Genomic DNA, 20,017 nt, shown 5'->3' on the forward strand with positions numbered 1-20,017 from the left:
CTATTCAAAAGTGTTATTCATATAAATACCAGTAGGATATTATGATAGAACAAGTGTCTGTATATGTTATTAGAATACTACTCTATCTAAAATATTATTTCTTAGTTAAAAACTTAAATTTATTAATTAAAGAAATAGTGAGCAGTAGAATATAGGACTGAACAACTGATGGAAATGAGACATATAATTAAGTAAATAAATGTGAAAAATTACAGTAAGTTTGAGATATGGATGCAGTATTGACAGATACCAAGAATGTGAAATAATAAAAAAAATAGGCAAGTTAAATGGATGGATATTTATAAAGTGTGAGTTTTTCTTAGTACTGAATCTTGAGCACCTATTAGAAAAGATTTTACGTGTTACCTAAATTCTATGAAGTTATTTCTACTGTAGAGATGTGAAACAAAAAATGCAGATATGCTGATTAGAGTACAGATGAGGGAGTGTCTGTTCCATTTTGAGGAAGATTATTCTTCTGAGCACTATTTTTATGCAGAGACTTTACCCCGTTTTAGCTTACTGTGATGGTAAATTGCTCATGAGAGTTCATCTGGATTTCCATGAAAACAAATACTTAACTTTTATGAGCATGAGCAGAGTAGAAATCTCTGTTCTTTATAAATTGAGTGATAGAACACAGATATTGTGGTTTAATTTTACCACATGGCCATAACCAGTACTGATGGGAAATAAAAATTCTAGTGGAATTGGACGAATCCACTGTAGAATTCCCAGCATCTGTTAAGCTAATCATCATTATCTCATATGCTGGTGGTGATGCTGAAATGTAGAGAAAAGTCATCAGGATTCATAAAATTGCAAAATAAAATGGCAATGGTCTTTTTGTGTTAGGGAGTGTGCCAAAATCAATTTGGATTAACTAATACCATCTTTAGCTTGCACATGAGAAAGAGAAAGGTTGCTTAAGGGCTTCTAAGTGTGGCCTTTAAAAAATTGGGTGTTACTGTTTCATAATGGAAAGGGAAAGCAGTCCATCTATGGCACTGAGTATCAGATTGACCATTGCTTGACATACCAATTTCTTAGGAGTATGGATGGAAGGACTGAATCACATTACATGCATATTGCATATTTTTATATTATGTATCCAACATATTTTTATAGTTATAATTATTTTTATACTTCTGTCTTTTAACTTCTATACCAGAATTAAAAGTGATTTGTGCATCATCGTCCAGTCTTCTTTTTTTCCACCCTGGGAGCTCCGAATCACATGGTTCTGTGCTAGGAGGAGGGATTATGACGAAAGTGTGCCATGAATTTTCCCACAGCATTCAATGCAGCCGATTTCATGCCAGCTTGGGGTGTAGGAGCCTCTTCACTGCTTCCTGAATTTCTCATAAAGGAAATTGGTTGGTGTATTGTAGTTGAATCAGTGTTTTGGTGAGAGGAAGAAGGGTTTGAGGTTTCCTACTCTGCCATCTGGCTGATGTCAAATCCTCTGACTGTCTAATTTTTAAGGCAACTTGTTCATTGTAGATTAGACCCTAGTTAGAGGTCTTAGAATGGGCTATTGTATCACAGTATCAAGGTTGGTATTTTATTTGGTAAAATAAAATTTTATTAAGAGATAGTAGAATTTCAATTTTCATTATGGTGAACAGATTTGTGCCTGTATCAGACACTTTTGATCTCTGATACACATCTTCATTTTACTCTTGCTTTCAAGCATAGCGACTATAGCAGACAGTTTTGTGCAAACTCCAAATTTATCTCACACTGGTAACATCGTGCCTTAAGTACTCATATAGTTCTTTTGTTTTCTGTTCTGGACTGCTCCAGACTTCAAGTATGTACCTGCTGGTCAGAAGTGTGGGAGCATTGACATGCTCATAAGGGCAACCTTAACCACTGAGAGGCAAGAGACAGTGGACAAATAATTCTAGTTAATCCTTGGGTAGACAATTCTGAGAGAGATCTTATAAGCTCCTTAGAAGTTCCAAGGTGGGAACAAGCTCTGTTTTCCCAAATACCAGCAGTGACCTTGGTAATGAATTCTTTTATTGATCTTTACTCATTTCCTCAGTCTCTCTGGTCTGTTTTCCTGCTCCTTGGGATTACTCTCAAGTAAACAGATTGTACAAAAATCTTTGACTCGGACTCTACTTTTGGGTACAGCTAAGGCAAGACAAGGCTTTTAATCTAAGTCTTATCCCACTTTATCAATGATCACCTCTAAGGATTTTTTTTAAAAAACTATTAAATAGTAAGGTAAAATCCACAACGACCAAGTTCTGCAAACTATTGGCACTTAAGTATTGATAAAAGTTATCCTATTTCAGACTTCAAGAAAAGACTGATATCAGTGATCAAACAAAGGCTGAACTGGGGACAACCCTGAGACAGGAAAAAATGTTAAAGTTTGGTGAGCCTGAGGGTCCTGGCTGAGTACTGACTGGGAAGATGATGGAAGGACCTTTCATGCCTTTTACTGTTACCTTTGATGCCCTTTTACTTCTATGATCAGCTTTGCCTATTTCACTGTGGGAGGAAAAGAGTCTGATGAATTCATTCACTGTGCAGTGTAGTGACCCTACCTTAGCTGTTTTAGGAACATTTGCATTGTAAATGAAGGTAATGAAGAATATGTCTTTAAAGTGACATTTTAGTCACAAGTGAGGGTCACATTATGCAGGCCACTCACTCTTTTATCTTGTACCAAAGCTCGTCTTGATGGTCTGGGTCAAATCAATATTATTGAAGGAAAAAACCTATTGTATGACATTTAGTTAAAATAGCTTTTCTTTTCAGATATTTTTAGATTCTTTAACTCTCCCAAAAGTACCATAAAAATGTTATTTCAATACAGCCTAGACAAGCTGAGCTATTCTAGGGGACTTGGAAGATGTGATAGAGCTGGCCGCTCCATGAAGATGTGAACCCTGGCTAAAGACCACTCCAGTTATGGTCAGCAGACTCTACCGCAGCCTGGTCTTTCAGACTGGGGACCCTCCAAGGGTACAACAGAGAGCTGTTAGGACTATTTCAGCAACATGGAGGATTAAGCAATGCTAAATATTGCTATTAGAAGTTCAATTTGCTTTCAGCACTTTTCTAGAATTAATTCCCAACATGCCATATTGGCCAATTCAAGAAATTTTATAGCTACACACACTCTGCAGCAAACTGTTCCAGATTAACTGTTCCACATTAACTGAAGGCTTTTTTTTTTTCCTCTACCATTTTGATTAAGAGATTCTGATTATGGTTGGAAAATCCTGATTATGGAAATTTTTTACACTGTTGATCACTATGAAATGTATTTAAATACACTGAAATAATTTGATTTTTCAATTCCAACTTTCTAAGGAAGTCATTTATTAGGTATATGGATTCTAGAATTCTCTTTTGACCCACAAAGAAACTTTTTTCTGAGATACTCTCTTACAGCAGTTTAAAAGTGGGTCCAGCGGCTTGAGGTTGCTCTGATTATATGCCTAAATGAATTTATGAATCTGAGTTTATCCAGAATGCCAAAACGATGCCAAATTTAGTTGTAATACTTTTAAATCTTATAAGAATATTTATAAGCTTTTATGAGAATACTTAAATATATCATGAAAAGCTAAAGAGGTGGGAAAATCTGTTTCTTTGATGGCTTATCACAATGGATTGTTGAATATTGCAAAATTTAGAAGAGAAAAAAAAGCACCAATGCTCTATTTTCATTCAATTTGTACTAAAAAGTAAATAACATTTCTTCACTTTAATATTCTACTTATTCATCTTCTAGCTTTTATAACTTAGTGTTTATGAATATAAACAAGTCTTGAAGCATTTATTATATCTTGGGCACTTTGATAATTGCTTTTAAATAAATTATTATTTTTTGTTTTGTGAAATATTTTATTTCCTATTTTTATTTAATTTTTTAAAATTTTTATTTTTTTCAATTACAGTTGATATTTACTATTGTATTAGTTCCAGGTGTGTAGCATAGTGGTTAGACATTTATAAGCTTATGAGGTGATCTTGTTGATAAGTCTAGTACCCACCTGGCATCATACATAGTTATTTATTTTATTTTGTATAATCTTCATAATCTGTGTAGATTATCACATTTTAAAGATGAAATAATAGAGGCTCACATAATGTAGCTTATGAAGCTCATGCAGTAAGCAAGGGGAAAGTCTGGAGACAAATCCTGTTTACTATTTTCAGGTCCAGGCTTTTTGAAATACACCATACATTTCTAAACAAAATTTATGCCCAAACACTGAATACTATATGCCTCTGAAACTGACCTCACTGGTTTGTTTGAGGAGTTCCCTGTATTCATAGACACAGAATAATGGAGATACAGACATGAGTGGTGTACAGATGGGAAGGTTAGCTTGAGCCATGAAACCATGTTTGGTACATTTTGCTCCAGGTTACCTTGGCATTGGGGTTGGGAGTGGAGGAGATAGAGTATATAAATCCAGAGCGAGACAGAGGGACCCAGCTAGCTCAATCTTAAGGCAGAACATGGGGAGAAGCTATAACTGGATTGAGGGGATCTAGTGAACATTGACATTAGATTAAAAAAAGGCTCCATTCATGCAAAAAGAACATTTCAAAAAGAAAATAAGTATTAGGCTGTTATTTTATTTTTTAAATAATTAGAAAAAATTTAAATTACAGTTGGTATACGGTATTACTTTCAGGTGTACAACATAGTGGTTAGACATTTATGTAACATAACAAAGTAATCACCCCGATAAATCTAGTACCCATCTTATATCATACATGGTTATTACAATATTGTTGATTATATTCCTTTTGCTGTACTTTGCATCTCCATGACTATTTGTAACTACCAATTTGTACTCCTTAATTCCTTCCCCTTTTCATCCCCCCCAACCTCCCTCCAATCTGGCACCAATCAAAATGTTCTCTATATCTATGAGTTTGTTTCTGTTTTGTTTGTTTATTTTGTTCTTTAGTTTCCACATGTAAGTGAAATCATATGGCATTTGCCTTTCTGTGTCTGACTTACTCCATTTAGCACAACATCCTCTAGATTTATCCATGTTGTTTCAAATGGCAAGATTTTATTCTTTTTTTATGGCTGAGTAATATTCTTTTATATACATGTACTACCTCTTCTTTATCCATTCATCCATTGATGGACAACAGTATGTTGACTGTTGTAAATAATGCTGCGATGAACATATGGATTTAAGTGTCCTTTTGAAGTAGTGTTTTGGATTTCTTTTGATAAACACCCAGAAGTGAGATTACTGGGTCTGTTTTTGTCTCTTGTTATAGCTTTTGTTTTAAAGTCTATTTTATCTTATATACGTATTACTACTCCAGTTATTTTTCTACTTTCATGAAATATTTTCTTTTATCCCCTTACTTTCAGTCTGTGTGTTTCTTTAGATCTGAAGTGTCTCCTATAGGCAGCATATGTAAGGGTCTTTTCTTTTTTTTTTAAGGTCTTGTTTTCTTATCCATTCAGCTACCCAATCTTTTGATTGGAGAATTTAGTATATTTACATTTAAAGTACTTGTTGATAGATACGAAGTTATTGCCATTTTATAATTCATACTTTTTATCTTTCTTCTTCATCTTCTTAAAGAAGTCCCTCTAACGTTTCTTGTAGTACTAGTTTGGTGGTGATGTGTGTTTTCTGCTACCTTATCTTCTAAATCACTGATTCGATCCTTTGTTTCATCTAATCTACTGTTGATTCTCTTAAATGTATTCTTCATTTCAGTTATTGTATTCTTCATTTCTGACTGGTTCTTTTTATGTTTTCTATCTCCATTTCTATGTTTCTTATCTCTTTGTTAAAGTTCTCTGAGTTCATCTACTCTTCCCCTGAGTTCATTGAACATCTTTATAACCAGTACTTTGAACTCTGCATCTGACAGATTGCTTTTCTCCATTTTTTTTTTCTGTAGTTTTGTTCTGTTCTTTTATTTGGGATGTTTAAAAAGAAGGTAATTTTTGAAGCATAATGGAAACTCTAGAAGCTAATAGTAACAATGACCATCAGTAAGAAAAATTCAGTGTTGAGGAAATTATGAAATAGGCTAATAATATGACTGGGGGGATATGTGCAGAGGTTAGGAGGAATGGATTGAGAGGAGCATGCAGGTTAACATAATTGAATTGCTGACTTTGAGACCAGCAGGTTGAATGTTAAGACAAGGTTTTAAAAGGCCTAAGAAACATTGAAATATCACTTTATACCCATCGGTAAGGCAAAGTTTGTATTTCTTGAAAGAGTTCCATAGCTATTAGATGTTTTAAAATTATTCTCTTTATATTTTTGTTTGGAAAGTTTCTATTTACCTACCTGCAAGCTCACTAATTCTTTCTTGACCATAAGCATTCTACTGATGAGCCCATCAAAGACATTTTTAATTTTTCTAGTAGTGTTTTTTATTTCTAGTATTTCCTTTGGTTCTTTATTAGAGTTTCTATAGAGATAGAAACTTATCTCTTACTTTATGCATTTGTTCTTGCATGTTGTTTTCTTTTCCCCATTAGGGCACAAAACAACATAACATAACATAGCAAAACATAACATAACACATAACACAACAATATAAAACATAACATAACATAACACATAACAGTTATTTTAAATTCCCTGCATGATAATTACACAATCTGTGTCATATCTGAGTTTGGTTCTGATGCTTGCTTTGTCTCTTTAGACTGTATTTTCTTTCCTTTTATCATGCCTTATAATTGTTGTTGAAAGATGGGCATGATGTATTGGGTAACAGAAACTGAGGTAAATAGGCCTTAACATGAGGTTTTATGTTGGGCTATAGTTAATATTTGCTATAGCTTTAGGTACCAGAGGCTTCAAATTCCTCCAGTGTCCTTATTTTGTATCTTCTGTTGTCTTTGGTCTTCCCTAAGAACTCCTTACATAGAATGCATCTTGTAGCTCTTTCAGCTATAATTTACTGTTATACTGGAGTCCTGTAGGAGTGGTGGTGATGTATGGAGAAAGAGAAATGTTCTATACTACCATAATTAAGTCTCAGTTTTTTAGCAGGTTGTGTCCCTGGGCTGTGACCCTTATTTCCTACTTTGTAAAAAAAACACTTCGTATTTTTTTCCAGCCATAGATGAAATGGGAAACTAGAGAGAGGGGGATGTAGTATGGGAAATTTCCTCCCTCAGGAGGGACGAGTTTCCAGTAAAGTCTTTTAAAGGATTTTCCCCTGGAGAGTAGACCTTTGTCTTGGAGAGTGCTCTGGACAGATTTCATGGTGGTTACTTTCTCCCTCCTTTATCAAAGCCATGAGGGGATTTTTCTTGGATCTTCACTATGAGAACCAGGAGGTAAAGCCCATGAATATGTGGAGTTGGAGGACTTCCTACGACTATGGTTTCCAGGAGTTTCTATTCTTATGCTAGTTCACACTCAGTCTCCAGCAGTTTTTCAAAATAATCATTTCAGTGTCCCTACTAGTTTATGGTTACAGTGGCTTCTGCTCCAAATTAGTAGATATGGACTGTGACTCTCTGAATTATCCTCTCTTTCCAGGTTTCGAGGTGGCAATTTGCCTTACAACCTCAGTTCTCTCATAAGTCTAAGAAAAGTCATCGATTTTCAGATTTTTCATCCTTTTTTCTTATTGTAAAGATGAAGCTGACAACTTCCAGGCTCTTTACATTATGAAGGTGGAACCACAAGTGTTTTCACCAAGGCACATAAAAGGCTAAGTTTAAAAAGGTGGATAATAGGAAGTAGTTACGAAGATGTAAGAAAGTGGGAATTCTTATAGAGTGCTATAGAGAGTATTAATAGGTATAGAAGTTTTGCAGATACCTGTCAGTTTTATTTAAATCTTCTTTGACCTTTCGAATCAGCAAGGCCACTCCTAAGTATGTAACCCTATAGAGAGGATGTGTCTCAGTATATTTATTTTTGACATGGTTTGTAAGCACTTAGAAATTGTCAAAATAGATATTTATCATTGCTGAAATGAATAAATAAAATATTGCCAATGCCACAGTGAAATACTGCATGGCTGTTAGAATCACTGTGGATAGATACTATAAAGACAGTGTTGAAAAAGTTTGAAAGAGAATCATATCTATAACATAGCATTCACATAAATAAAAGAAGAAATATATAAATAACACTAAATATATTACTAGCATACATGAATATTTAAGGACATATTTTAAACATATTAGAATTGATGTATGTGGAAAGGAAGGGAATAAAAGTGAAAATGAATAAGAAGGGAGAAAATAAACAAGAGAACAGCCTTCTATGGCTGATAAGGATAATATGCAGTGAACTGAAGGATAATATGCTATGAACAGAAATGTAACTTCACTCTTTGCAGCTGAGTTCTAAAATTCTAACCAACCCATCAATCACTCCTCCCTCAATAAATCTAAATAAGCATAGAATTTGAAAGCCCAGTCAAGCATAAATTTAGTAATGTGAAGCTGGACTCAAATGTAAGAAAAATATGTTTGTAGAAATCAGCAAAGGCTAATACTAACGTATTTATGGAACTTAAATTTGCATATGTATTAGCCAAGAATTTGTACCACTTACTTAGTACTGTATGATATAGTTGGCAACTTTAAAACTGTTCAAAAGTGATGAAAACTACTCATTCTTTACTTGTTCGTTTTTGAATTCAGACTATATGTAATAAGCATACATTGACAGCTTTAAACTTAATTCCACTTTGGTTCACTTAATTCCACTTTGACCAGGGGTAAAATTTCCTTTGATGTCACCATTATCCCTTATGGAAGGCAAGTCTTTCACTATCAATACAAGGGACTTACAGGACTTATAAGTGTTCTGTTGAGTTAGTTATTCAAAGGAGACCACCATGTTAATTGAAGAGCTATGTCCTTCACTGAGCCGCCTTCCCCATCTCCAAACATTGGAGTGCTGTTATCCCAGTTTACGTGGACTCTCCATCACTTTCTGTCTCCTCCCTAGGGTTTCCCTAAGAACAGAATAGCTCAACTTACAATTCTGTACCTAATAATTTTTAGAGTGCATAGTCTTTTGTTATTTTTCCACTAAAGGTGACCTGTCTTTCCTAAAGTTTTATGGAGGAGAGGACCAAAGGTGAGAGGATGAAGTTAGGTGGGGGGGTGGGGGGGTGGGGTGGGCAGGGCATTGTTGGTAGCAGGTAGGAAGAAAATTAATACTTGGAACTGTCTTCTCTGTGCATACCTAAACACAAATATAAGAGGCATAGTAAGATGTACAAAATGAATGAAACAGAGATATAAACTTTGAAGAGCTTACAATTTAGTGGTGCTATTCTTTCATTCCTTCATGCATTGAATAGTTATTTATTGAGCACTACTCTGTTCTAAGGGCTGCACAATAGACACAATGCCTTCATTCAAGAAGCTCAGTCCTTTGAGGGAGTCAGCTATGCACAGGAATAATTCATGTAGAAAATAATAAATGCTAAAATAGAGATGAACACAAAGTACTGTGGAAGCTCCAGGAAAGAAGGTCAAATTGTTAATCTGTTAATCTTTAGAGGAGGTTGGTGAAAGGTGGCAAGAGCCAGCATAGGAATGAATGAGGATTAAGGCAATCTTAAGTAAACAGAAACTTTTTATTTTGGTATTTCGAATGACTTCAGATTATTAATACTGAAAGAGGGAAGAACATATGAAGTAGTTATTTAGGTGAGTATGTTTTAAAAAGAACAGCCTGTGCAAATGTCATTAATTTATTCATTCATTTATCAATTTATATAACAAATGTGCCAGGCGCTATGTAGAACTATGTAGATCCATTTCTGAAAAATAAAATGAAGCACAACTCCCTCCTTCAGGAACTTCATGGCAGATCTAAACTTTACCATTGTTTCCAGGGACATTCTCCAGGTGTAGGATTTTTTTTTTAAGTAGGAAAATTTCAGATTAAAGAAACATGAACTTTTTTAAAGTAATCACTATTTTCCATGCCTTCTGCTGCTTGCTACCTATGTTTTCTCAAGTATGCTACCTCATTGCTCTGGATGTTATGATGAAGTGGATATTATTATTTCAATTTTACAAATGAGGACTTGCAGTGCACCTGCAAAGTAACATAATCAGGATCCTCTGTATCTGGGTCTCTAACTCTGAAACTAATATGTATATTTGTTTCTCTGTCCCACTGCCTCTATTTAGTTATTTAAAAATACTTATTTTTTTCTTATTATAAAAGTAGAACGTATAGAAAAGTGTAAAGATGAAAACAGAAATCACCCATATACTCTATTCTTGAGGTGTACTGCCCAATAAGATAGCTATTAGTTACCTGTGGCTATTGAGCACTTGAAAGGTGTCTAGTCTGAATTAGATGTGCTGCAAATGTAAAATACACACCAAATTTCAAAGACTCAGTGTGAAAAAACTCAAAATATCCCATTAATAATTTTTAAATATTGATTACATATTGAAATTATATTTTGGATATATTGAGTTAAATAAAGCATATTATTAAAATTTATTTCACCTCTATTTTTTACCTTTTTAAAGTGAATATTAGAAAATTAAAAATCACATATGTGGCTTGCATCATATTCCTACTGGACAACATTGGTCTGCAGGATATATGCTGTCTTTTTCCTATACATTTACATAAATTAAAAATTTTGATATTATTATACTGTTTTATTTTTATTTTTATTTTTCATTTATTTTATTTTCTAACACTGTTAAATGTTTTCTTATTACATCATTTAAAACTAATAAATAGTATTCTATTACTTTGGATATAGCATATTTATTTAACAAATTTCTTATTTTTGGACATCGAGGTTATTTCCAGTATTAACTCCAGAATGAGAACTACTGTATATTACTCTATCTGCATCTCAGTTTACTCATTAGGAAAAATTCATAGAAGTGAAATAACTGTAAATATTTTAAACATGTTTAAGGCTTTTAGTAGTTATTGCCAAATTGCCCTCCAAAAAACTGTTTTATACTCCCAGTCCCAGTGTTTAAGAGTGTTCATTTCTCTCAGCTGTCTACTTGATTTTTGCTAAGGGATTTCACTTAGTTTTAGAGGAACACAATTTCATTTGAAAAATAAAGAGCTATTCTTTGGAAGTAATTTTTGTTTTCTGAGAACCTTTTAGTCTGCATGAGGTTTAATTATTCTGAATCATCATGTTGTTGCTTAAAATTATTCCTGAGCTGCATCTTCTAAGTGAAAAATGAGTTAGCTATATATTCTTTAGGAAAGTGACAAAATATAATTTCATGCAAAGGATTCTTTTTGATGGTCACTAAAAATATTTTAAAAATTGATTTTTTAGAGGTGTATTTTTATTTTCACACAACTACTTTCTTTCCTTTATGTGTCAGATTAATTTAGTGCTTAAGTTTTTTCTCAGAGCAGAAATGTCAGAAAAATCTCCTCCTTCTGGAACATGCAAAATAAACAGATCTCCACTGAGGTTCATGGGCTGCTGGAGTGATATTTACACCAATGAGTTCATTGAATAGCGGAACATGCTGTTTCTGTCATATCAAACTTGAGCCAATCTGATAAATATGCCTAACGGTTCTGTGGTTTCAGCGAATCTGAGTTACTCTAGTTGACATTTCTCATAGTCAAGACCAGAAATTACATCACAGGTGTGACTTGCCTCTCCAGGCCACTTCTTCCTGTTGGTCTGCCTAGAGTTCAGAATTACAACTTGAGTACTGGGAGCCTCAGCAGGCAAACACCATATGCTGTGATAGTTCAGGCTGAACTTAATCATTATAGGATGTGAAGAGGACGTTCTTGTTGGCTTTGATTTCTGTTTGACTGCCTTTATCAGTGTTCATATTTATCTGGGACATTTGGAATTAAAATTGTCCTTTTAAGGAAGGGATACGGGAAAAGAGACAATCTTTCCAAAACAAAGCCGTAGTGACAAAAAGGATTCTTAAAAACAGTGTGACCACTGGTGTCTGTGTGTGTGCGTGTGTGTGCGTGTGTGTGTGATTTCAATCAATTTATAATGAACTCGATTGGTTTAGAGCTTCCTAATGATTTTGTTGTGACTAGATGAGTTGAACAAATATTTTGAAATGTATTTTGGCCAAAATAAGAGTTTGCAATAGTAAATTTTAATGGGGAACTGAAAACCACATGTGGAGAAAATGTTTATTTCTTTAAATCTCAGCCACTGACCATCTATCTCATAGAGCAAGGCTGTCATATTTATTGCTTACCTAAATTGTGGTCTTTCATTGTCTTGTGACTTCTCTTAGGAAACAATTCTGTCCATCTGGCTGTGATTTTTCTCTATGTGCTTTCCTTTCAAATATCACTGGAAAACCAAAATTCAGGAGATAAAAATGTGCACCATATCTCCTTGGCGATTAGTATAGGAAAAACTATTGAGGTTGTGCATAGGATAAAATTGATGTTGGCGAAGTAAAGAGAAGAGAGATGAGATGGTTGAGTCTAATTAGCAAGTAAGAAAACTTTTCGTATGCTATTAGGAGAGAGCTCTTGTTATTGATGTTATGACTCATAAATTTTCTCCTTTCGCCTATAGTTGTTAATTCTTTCTCCATTATAATCTTATGACATAAATACTTTTATGGTATAATAAATACCAAAAATGTCTGGTCACAGGAATAGTAATATTGGTAAAAATCCATAAATGCATTAATTCTTGCATCCAGTACCCTTACGAGTTTTTCTTCAGTATATATGTGGTAGGTAATGAGTGAAAACAGATATTTTTGACAAAGATGGCCAATGGCATTATGCTAGCTGTGCTGAATTAAGTTTTTGTAGAAATGGGAAAAGTGTAATAGTTTAAATCATTTTAAATTGTGGTACAATTAACAGAATTGGGCATTTATTTTATTTTTATTTTTTAAAGTATAGTTGGTATATAATATTAGTTATATGAGTTTCAGGTGTACAATATAGTGGTCTGACATTTTTACAACTTACAACGTGATCACCCCACTAATTCTAGTAATCATCTGTTACCATGCAAACTTATCACAATATTATTGACTATATTCTCCTTCGCCGTTTTTAGCTATCCTTGCTCTGTTAACCATCCCTTTGGTGTCTGAGTCTCTTTCTGTTTTGTTTTGTTTGTTCACTTTTTTTTTTTTTTTTTTTAGATTCCATCTATAAGTGAAACCATATGGTATTTGTTTTTCTCTGTCTGACTTATTTCACTTAGCATAGCACCGTTTAGGTCCATCAATGTTGTTGCAAATAGCAAAATTTCATTTTTTTATTGCTCTATAATGTTCTATTGTGTGTGTCTATATTTCTATTATCTCTATCTATCTCTATCTCTATCATCTCTATCTATCTATATATCTACCTATCTCTATCATCTATCATCTATCTATATCTATCAATATTATCATCTATCTATATCATCTATATCTATACCACATCTTCTTCATTCATTTATTCTGTTGATGGATACCAAAGTTGCTTCAGTATCTTGGCTATTGTAAATAATGCTGCAATGAACGTAGGGGTGCATATACCTTTCTAAATTAGTATATTAATTAACAAAATTAAAAAAGAGCAAAAACACAAGAAACACTAGAAAATAAATACATGAATAAGGAGTAGGAAGATGTAGAATTTTTTGTTTTTATGAAAAAATATTCTAACAAATACTTTTTATGTTAGTTGATTTGTTGATTTTATTATATACTTTAAGATTTTCAGATAAAATATATAATTGTTGTGATACCGTCAAAACAGGGATTACTTAGGGATTTTAAAGTGGAAATATGAATACTTTCCTTACTGTCTAACAAATATAGTCTAGTCAAATTTTTGGTCTAACGACTAGATCGCGCTGTCTAGAAATCAGTGTTTCTCTTAGTGTATTGTTGTGATCCATACCTAACAATAACCGGTCAATTAACCCAACACTTACTAAGTGCCAAACATTTATTCATTCATACATTTATCCAAAAAATATATACAAACATCTAACATGTGCATCACACTCTTAATTTCAGTAGGAGATGCAATTAAAACCAAGTTGTTTTGTATCTTAGGGGAATTTACCATCTCATAGAGAGAAGACATTAGAGCAATTGAATAACTGTGAGCTAAGTTAAGACTTAGATCAGCGGGGAAGTTAATGAATAGCTTGAATAGAGAAGAGGGAGAAACCACTATGAGGTGGACTAGTCAGAAAAAAACAAGTTGAAAATAGAGTCATGGTATTCATGAGCAGCTTTGTACAATTTCCATAACATCTATAAATAGTTTCATTCTAGAATTCCTCTACTCCAACTCTTTTATTTTACTAGTGAAGAAATTGAAGACCAAAGAATATAAGTAGTTTGGCTGAGGTGCAATTCAGTGGTGGTTGAAGTGTGGCTAGAACCCAGTTTTCTAGACCAATGGCCCAGGGTGTTTCTTTTAGAGCAATTTAAGAGATGTGGACCAGCACAGATGGTGTTAATTTCTATTTTGTTGTTAATTTTTCTCTGATATTTTCAAAATTTTAGGTTTGAAGTTTATAGTTCTGATTTATTGTTGAAAACTGCATTAGTGTTTCCTGAGAAAAGACATGACCATTTATGTGCTGTTTGCTGTACTATGAAAGTGAGTCTCACTGAAGGTAGCATGAACTTGTAATTTAGAGTAGAGATATGAAAAAGAAATTGGTTTGGGGCTTGTTACCCCCCACCCTTATCCTATACCTCTCAAGGCCCTAAGGCCTCCATTTTTTTCCCTCTATAAAGAAGTCTTTCAACAGCTCTCCTACATGCCTTGTATTTTCTTGACAAAACCTACCAGGAAAGCAGTGTTTGAAAAGTTCAGTACGGCTTCCAATCTCAGACTTTATCTTTGAAATTTTGCACACTGAGTTAAATATTGCTACATTTGTGGCCTGGGATCGTCCCTGCTAATTCCATATGAAGCAAGAGTGCCAAAGAACTCTTAGAACTCCCCTTGTGAATTTGCTTGGTGAGCAGTTCTGGACTTGGCGTTTTAATCTCTCCATCAGGATCAATGTGATCCTGTGTTAAAGCCAAGGTCAAGTGGGATAAGCAGTTGAACTTTCTCCTTCGTCTTGCGTGGCTCGTTGAAACATGTAACCTTTATAGCTTGGTTTCTGCTTTGGAGGAGAATCTAGAGTCCAAGCAGATGTTTATTTCCCTCTTTTGGAAACCCCTTTTCATTTTCCTAGGCATGGTGTCAAAGAAGCAATTGGGGGTAGATTAGGTAGGAGGTGGAAGGTCAGTGTTTTCTTTGCTAATATTGCAAAATAAGAGGTTTTTGTGTTTGTTTATTTTTATTTTTTGCCAATTGGGCCACCGAGAGCAAGTCATTGATTCTGAAAACATAGGTTTCCTTCATGGGTCAGCAATGGCTATGGAGTCAAGGGAAGTAAAGAAAAGGCAGAGTGGCAGCCATCCGATCGCTTTTGGTAGGCAGAAAATAAAACCCTTAAGCAATTGGTTGCCACCATTTAAGGCTTTTCCCTCCAATGCAGTCAATGTAAATGACTCCCTTCACAAAATGCTCTAATGTTTTTTGTTGCCAATAACCTAAGAATAAAACAGTAGCTAAGCTGCTGTTCTCTTTTAATGCAGTCCTATGTTTTCTTAAATGAACCACCATGCACACATTGTCTTTAATTATGAGCGACATTTATGGTCAACTTTATAGCTCTTGTCATTTCACACAGCTCACTAACAAGCCCTTTAAAATAACTGTCCTATAACAACCTCAAGTCATTGGCCTTTTGATTGAGAACAAAACATGGGACAACCTAGAAACCGCCTGTGGTGTTTGAAGGCAGAATGTCATACATTCGATTCTACCTTTTTCTATCTAGAGGCAACAGTCTAAAACCTCCAATTCATATTTTCTGTAAAACCTATATGGATAATGGTAAATGATTCCCTGACTAATTTCATGGGCACAAAATAACTTTAAAAAAAATGGAGGATACATATCAAGATTCTAGGAATTGTATGGTTGGGAAGAGATTTTTGTAATGAAATTGTGAATTGTTGTTGGGTACCATGGCCAGAATGACTGCCACATTTGGACAGAAAATAAGTATGTCTGAATTCTTCTTTTAATTATTTCTTTTTGTTTTGCCCTTTTCTGGTAGCCCAAATTAGCTTTCCATCGCTTTGCCATCAACTGAAGGGTACTACAAACTCCTTGACTGGATAAATGAGATAATGTAGGTCAGATAATCTAGACAGAAGATGAGTTTTCAACCCTCGTTGCACATTAGATTCACATGGTGAACATTCAAGAAATACTATTTGTTATATAGGCCCTGATTCTTGGACTTCTGATTGAATTGGTCTGATTTTGAGGCGGGGAGGAGGATAACATTGATTTCTTTTTCAAAGATCCCTAGATGATCCTAAGGGACCAAGTCTGAGAACCATGGCAGCTACAGGATGTAGAGGATATTACTTCAGTTAGGTCATTTGGATTATTGGCAAAGGTAGATTCTCCTTTCAAAAAAAAACATAGTCATTTATTTTCTCTATATATTCAACTGCATTGTCTAGGTTGAAAAATTTTTGATAAAATTAAAAACAAGCTTTGTTTTATTCTTCGTGAACAAAAATGTATACTGACATAGATAAATATTTCCATTAAAAGAAAGTTTGCTTCTTGGTCCAGGATTGTAAGTTATGATAAATTTACAGATTTTTTTTTTTTGTAAATATAAACCAATAAATGCCCCCCTTTTTTTAGCCTAAGCTAGTTTGAGTTGCTTCTGTCACTTGCAATCAAGATATCTAGGCCCAAATATGGGATAGACAAAATGTATTGTTTAGATGTGGAGGAAATGAGATTGATGACTGGAGAAAAATGAAGGCTTTTTATAAAGTGCAGAAACTGGGTTGCAAGAATTTGGATTAACTGAAGAGAGATGAAAGAGAATTCTGAGTGGAAATCATTCACTAATTTATCTGAATTCTACATGGATGGTGGCACAAATTTCGAAATTAGCGAAAACCCAAAGATGCTTTATTTTAGCACAATAGCAGTTACTAACTTTATGACAGCTATTACAATGTTATTATTATTACTTAGCTATGACTTCAGAGGTTCCTGACACTACATCTTTCTCTTGTTTGAGCATTTAACATTTTTTAAGTGCTTTTGGGTTGAGCATATAAATGTTTTCTGCTAGCATTTGAAATCATGTATTTCTAGCTGGACTATAAGCTCCTTGAAGGTGATTTAATATCTTTTATTTTTAAACATATTTTGCAATGTGTAGCTCAAAGCATGGCCCACTTAATAAGTACTTCTCAATTGACTTTTCAGACCTAGGAAGAGGAGAATAAAATAGTCAAGACGAAGAACTGGCTACGCAGATTATTAGTTGAATATAGCTTTTGTAAGACTGAAGACAAAATAAATCTATCTTGAAACTTCATTAAAGATCTAAGTGCTGAGAGACAAAAAGATCTAGAATGAGGTAATGAACTGAAAAAGATACTGAAGAAGTGTAAGAAATTCTGATAGTTCCTTATTTACTTAGCTAGTTTTAAGTGCAAACTTTGCAGTCTTTGGCTGACTGTGAGCTATGGCAGTGTGGTCTGGTGCCAAAAATGTGGCCTTTTGACTCAGAAACAGTCAAGTTCATATCCCATCTCTGTCATTAACTAGCAAGGTGATCTCAAGCAAATGACTTAGTTTTTTTTTCAGATTCTGCTTTGTGAATATGTGAAGAACACAATCATTACTGACCTTTTAGGATTATAAAGGGGTTTTGAGGAAATAATGTACAGTACACATAATAGATGCCGAAGATTGCTATTTGGACATTATTATAGATTTCTAGGAAAGGCCATTCTGTGAAGGACCTAAATTAGCAGTCTTTTTATGCATTTTCTTGGCGTGCTCTGGCCACTCCTCTTCCCTGAGCCACTATATATCAGGAAAAGGCTACATGGATCAGATATAAAGCAGGGATTATAATTCAACTCTTACATTTGTGTAGACATAGCACAGTGTAGTGGAAAGAATATGGGTATTAGCATCTGACGACCTAGGTTCATATCCTAGCTCTGGCCCTTACTACCTTCTGTTTCCTTATCTTCCTGATCTACCTCTCAAGGGTGCTTTGGGCAATAATGACAGAACAAATGAGAAAGTAATTTTGCAATTGTAAAGTGCTGCCCAAATGTAATTGTAAAAAAAAAAATAAAATGAAATAAATAGAGAAAGAGAGAGAGAGAGAGAGAGAGAGAGAGAGAGCGAGCGAGCGCGAGTGAGCACATTCCTATTCTTCTAACTTAGAAAATCTGTAAATAGGAGGGGTTAGGGCCTAATCATTTTGATTCAGTACAGTGATGGTAAGTACACCATTGAAGATGTGATAGACTGGGTACTATTTAATTTACTCTATTCTTATTATGAAATTAGCCCTGGAAATAAACATAATTTTCAAAAGGATCTTTGGCTGCATTGAACTAGAGATGACAAAAAAGCCTAAAAAGAATATTATGATCCTAAAAATAACATCGAAATTCTCACTTGAGCACAGTGAGCCAGCAAATTAATCCTTTATTTGAAAGTAATTACCTACCTTGTGGCTGAAATGTTTATAAAGTAAGCTCAAAGCGTTTAGTTGCTGTTTGTTTTTGTTTAGGTTTGTTTTTCCGTTGTCTTGTCCTGGGTCTAAAGAAAGCCTGTGCATAATAGGAATGGCATGGAGCTATTTTAAAAAACATGGCCAGAGGAGGAGCTAGAGCCGAAGAACTGCCACTGCAGAAATAAACAGTATCTAGTTTTATGACTTTAATAACAATGGGACTCACAGAATACCTCCCACCACTACAGGCAGGGCAGTGCATCCCTTCGTGTCACATTCTACATTTATCTACCCACCAAAGGTACCTATTGCCACAACTATTTCCAATGCCAGGAACGTTTACTTTCCTCCCTGTGAGCAGGTTTGGATATACTTTCTTTCTGGAAATATATCAAAGTCAGTCTCTAGCCTGCGGTCTAGAGTGCAGAAGAGTTTAGTCATAGCTTGGTCCAACTTCTGAACAACGATAGTAAGCTTATGATTTCTGAAATGTTTACGTTAGCCCTAGCCATGCTGTTTACTGCAATTGTTGACACTAACACTGTTTGGTCCAGATGAGAGAACAAGATCAGCAACTGAGATTGTTTTGTTTGTAAGCTCTACTTGCAGATGTCCTCAAACTAATGAAAGCCAGAGTGTATTTCTTTCTCTGATCACATGATCAGAAAGCCAAGGTTGTTGGGGACATCCAGGAAAGCTTTGTTTTTCAAGGTTAACAAGCTATTGAGAGAAATAACTTGCCTGAGAGGATTTAGAGGTAGCTTGCTTTCTTTGGTATATTTCTGAAGCCCCTCATAAGCCTTGTTTGTATAACCGAGTGCTGTATTTTAGTAGCGTCTGCTTTGCTATTACTTTTTAAACGTCAAGGATGCGAATTGTTTTTGGTATGTAAAGCAAGCATCAAATTCAAGTAGCTTTCAATCAGCTAAAAAGCTGCTTTATTTTCACAACAAGTTTGGCTTTGTAGACATAGTTTTGGAGCATACACGCCTGGTCTTAGAAATATGCGTAGAAAGAACCTTGTTTTATTTTTCCTTTTGTTTTCGTTTGTTTAATATTATACTAAAGGACAAATTGGGCCAACTAAAGAAAGAGAAAAAGAGGCAAGTTAAGAGAGGGGTGATTTTAATTAACTCTTTTTTAAAGCTGCCGAAATCTGCCCCTTGGATTGGCAATACTTTCCCATTAGAACCAGACAAACCCTGAAAAATCGTGAACTTTTACTTTAGTTTTTTTAAAAAGTAGCTTCTTTGGCAAGAAAAGAATGATCTTTTACAAGGTTTCTCACATTGCCCTTGAGAAGCAGGGATAGTTTTAGACCTTTACTTGAAGAAAAATATTTAAAGATACTGGTAGATTGCATGGGCTTTATTTCACGATAGAAAACAATAATACAATGGGAATGCTATGCATACAATAAAAACAGTTTTAACTTGTACATCCCTGAAGCTGTGTGCTTCGCAACAGGATG

At 34.4% G+C, this 20,017-nt stretch overlaps 1 long non-coding RNA gene across 1 annotated transcript in view; it reads left to right on the plus strand.

Annotated features, from left to right (window-relative positions):
- LOC120614278 (uncharacterized) overlaps window positions 1–20,017 on the plus strand; it is a 111,671-nt gene that overhangs the window by 83,296 nt on the left and 8,358 nt on the right. The window lies entirely within an intron of this gene.

Source organism: Pteropus medius, unplaced genomic scaffold (genome assembly GCF_902729225.1).
Source record: "Pteropus medius unplaced genomic scaffold, Ma_sr-lr_union100, whole genome shotgun sequence".
Classification (NCBI taxonomy): Eukaryota; Metazoa; Chordata; class Mammalia; order Chiroptera; family Pteropodidae; genus Pteropus; species Pteropus medius.